This window comes from Paramisgurnus dabryanus, chromosome 23, assembly GCF_030506205.2.
Source record: "Paramisgurnus dabryanus chromosome 23, PD_genome_1.1, whole genome shotgun sequence".
Taxonomy (NCBI): Eukaryota; Metazoa; Chordata; class Actinopteri; order Cypriniformes; family Cobitidae; genus Paramisgurnus; species Paramisgurnus dabryanus.
Window position 1 is genome coordinate 30,868,964 of NC_133359.1, and position 4,180 is coordinate 30,873,143.

Genomic DNA, 4,180 nt, shown 5'->3' on the forward strand with positions numbered 1-4,180 from the left:
CAATTCGGCCTAAAATGCCTTCAGGGGCATTCTTATGATGAGAAATGTCGTTTAAAGGCATTTCCAGCTCAGAAAAGCATTTTTCAAGCGATTTCAACATTTCAGGTTGGACTGTGACTTTTCATGCAAAAGTGCCCAATTCGGCCTAAAATGCCTTCAGGGGCATTCTTATGATGAGAAATGTCGTTTAAAGGCATTTCCAGCTCAGAAAAGCATTTTTCAAGCCATTTCAACATTTCAGGTTGGACTGTGACTTTTCATGCAAAAGTGCCCAATTCGGCCTAAAATGCCTTCAGGGGCATTCTTATGATGAGAAATGTCGTTTAAAGGCTTTCCAGCTCAGAAAAGCATTTTCTTTTCTTTTTTTTAGGGCCATTTTGCCTTTATTGATAGACAGTAGATTTTAGAGATGACAGGAAAGTAGAGGGTGGAGAGAGGGGTTTGGGATCGGCAAAGGACCTCAAGCCGGGATTCGAACTCGGGTCGCCGGAAGTGCGTTTGCACCATATGTCGGAGCGCTGCCCACTACACCATCGGCTCCGACCAGAAAAGCATTTTCAAGCGATTTCAACATTTCAGGTTGGACTGTGACTTTTCATGCAAAAGTGCCCAATTCGGCCTAAAATGTCTTCAGGGGCATTCTTATGATGAGAAATGTCGTTTAAAGGCATTTCCAGCTCAGAAAAGCATTTTTCAAGCGATTTCAACATTTCAGGTTGGACTGTGACTTTTCATGCAAAAGTGCCCAAGTCGGCCTAAAATGCCTTCAGGGGCATTCTTATGATGAGAAATGTCGTTTAAAGGCATTTCCAGCTCAGAAAAGCATTTTTCAAGCGATTTCAACATTTCAGGTTGAACTGTGACTTTTCATGCAAAAGTGCCCAAATCGACTTAAAATGCATTCACGGGCATTCTTATGATGAGAAATGTCGTTTAAAGGCATTTCCAGCTCAGAAAAGCATTTTTCAAGCGATTTCAACATTTCAGGTTGGACCGTGACTTTTCATGCAAAAGTGCCCAATTCGGCCTAAAATGTCTTCAGGGGCATTCTTATGATGAGAAATGTCGTTTAAAGGCATTTCCAGCTCAGAAAAGCATTTTTCAAGCGATTTCAACATTTCAGGTTGGACTGTGACTTTTCATGCAAAAGTGCCCAATTCGGCCTAAAATGCCTTCAGGGGCATTCTTATGATGAGAAATGTCGTTTAAAGGCATTTCCAGCTCAGAAAAGCATTTTTCAAGCGATTTCAACATTTCAGGTTGGATTTTGACTTTTCATGCAAAAGTGCCCAATTCGGCCTAAAATGCCTTCAGAAGCATTCTTATGATGAGAAATGTAGTTTAAAGGCATTTCCAGCTCAGAAAAGCATTTTTCAAGCGATTTCAGCATTTCAGGTTGGATTTTGACTTTTCATGCAAAAGTGCCCAATTCGGCCTAAAATGCCTTCAGAAGCATTCTTATGATGAGAAATGTCGTTTAAAGGCATTTCCAGCTCAGAAAAACATTTTTCAAGCGATTTCAACATTTCAGGTTGGATATTGACTTTTCATGCAAAAGTGCCCAATTCGGCCTAAAATGCCCTCAGAAGCATTCTTATGATGAGAAATGTCGTTTAAAGGCATTTCCAGCTCAGAAAAGCATTTTTCAAGCGATTTCAACATTTCAGGTTGGATTTTGACTTTTCATGCAAAAGTGCCCAATTCGGCCTAAAATGCCTTCAGAAATGTAAGCTTTAGCGCTAGTTCTACCAGGAAAACTCTAATGCCACGTCATTCATTTCACAAGGTCTGGCCAATCACCTCTGATACTGGAAGTATTTAAATCCTTTGCTCACCTATCTCTGCGTTCACAGATACCGACGCCAGGATTCACACGCGCGATGTCCAGTGCATACATGATGGCACGAAAGCCTTTGTTACCCGTAACACGCCGATTTAAATGTCGAGTGATTCTATCGGGCATTTGAACTGTTTTCCTAGGATCCTTTCATCCAGCGACATCTGGCTGCTCCTTCTCATCTACTACTCATCCTTTCCGAAGCGTTACACGTTTCGTTTCACCAGCATCATCATCGTGAGGAGTTCTCATAGAAAGCCACAGACTTTAAAAAGGGAAGTCTGCAAGTTTCCTTAAAAGTGCGTAACGCTGCACAGGGAAGGAAACGACATGCCGTTTCTTTTATGAACAGTGCAGGAACATTTGGATGATCCGTAAAGTGTAAACATAAAATTATTGACTGTCGCACACTCTGAACGCCCGCAGCAGATGTCACTAATCATCATTGATTGGCGAAGCGCTGCACCTGCACGCTGGCAGTGCCGCAGCAGGGTTCGGAGAAAGCCGAAGGTTGACATCTCCCTAATCACAGGATCTTTGTCCTACATCTACCATACGAAATGCTCCACTTATTATTGGTTCCGAACAGTACGCGGGTATCCTAGAAGTAAAGACTTTGATCGACTCGGATGAACGGCTATTGCTCGCGATAATTGGTGTTTAATTTTCGAACGCATTAAAAACTGCGTTCATGCATGTCCTACCGCAAAGATGCGCGATACGGTCTCGTGCTCGCGTGTTTGCTTAAAATGCCGCATAGTATTCGAGTTTCATCTGAAACTCTCCCTTTCAGTATTTCCCTAAAATCAACTAATTTAAGGTACCATGTATTTACTTGCTACTCTATAACAATGCATGTTGCATCATGCCTAACAGTTATTCATGCCTAACTGATCAACGGCAAATATTAATCATAGATATTCACCCACCTGACCCTAATTACAGACTTTAATAAGGATACGGGAATACGCTATCTTACGTATTTTAAATCTTACGTCATATAGCGTAGCTCACATATTTGTTGCTAAGCAAATCGTAAGTGTGTGTGGTCGAATGGCAACAGTAATGCATATTGCCAATTTTATTGAGCACGGGGTACAGCATTTATGTTTTATCTAAAGCTTTGTGCTTTAAGATCTTCAGTTATTAAAGTAGGTATGATGACACAATTTTCAAAAACCCCAAAGCTCAAAATCTATCACTGAGCAGACATTCCCATTTACATAGATACCAGGATTGTAAAAATCCGTTGAGGATTGAGAAAGTTATGATATTTTTCATATTAGAAATCAGAAGAAAAAGTTATATATGGATGTCCATGGATGTGTGACCAAAATGCTGCTTATTAACATGTTTTTGCTTATAACTTTCTCATTCTCAGATATTTTTATTACATTTTAACAGAAGGTAGTATTTTGTTAGTACTTTCAAATTAAATTATAAACATTTACTGTTTTAGTCAGAACGGGCATCAGACCCATGGTAACCATGATTTTAGAACGATGCCTGCAGAGGACGTTCTGACAGGTCGTTCACTGTAGTCCATTACAAGACACGTAGTATGCAAATTTCATGCATAAAGTATGTGACCGCTTCACCTCATAACTGTACTTCTCAAATGAGACTTTATTCCAGATCTCGGTCAACTTCTCATCGAAGCTCGGTTGCGTTGAACATCCTATCTTTATTTACCTGGATTACAGTCTCCTAAGGTAAGCTCTGTTTTTCATTATACTGGATTGGCTGATTGCATGCTTTTACAACCGAAAGATGGCAAGGACCATGTTACAGAATGACATGCAGACGGAGCTGTGGTTGCATCAGTTTAAACCATCTATAAGCACACTGTGCGTTGCTTGCGACGCAGGAACCCAGTGCAAGCGCATGGGTAGGCTACAGCGGATGTCAAGACACTGTAGAAGATGTAATGTGACTGCTAGCTTTAAAATTCACAGCACATAATTCCAATTTAAAGTGCCGTTGAACGTTGGCAACAGATGGGTCGCCCGAAATGGCGGTGCACCAGCTATAACTACAGATTATAAACACAATTCATTCTTGTTTTAACATGGAACCCAATGGAAATAATGTCCGTTTTATATTGTTCAAGTGGCGTAATGTTCGTATCTATCATCGTTCAATTATCTTGTGTGTATCAACTATTTAATTTTAATCATCATAGGCTGTTTTAATGAATTCCAATATGACAGGACAAATGGAATGCGTCTGAAATAACACGTCATAAGTTTTGTTTATTTTAAAACTAATTTCGTTTCATAACTTGTTTCTAATTTTATTCTATGTTTTGTTTTAAGCCCGGAATACACCAGGATTTTGCACTTC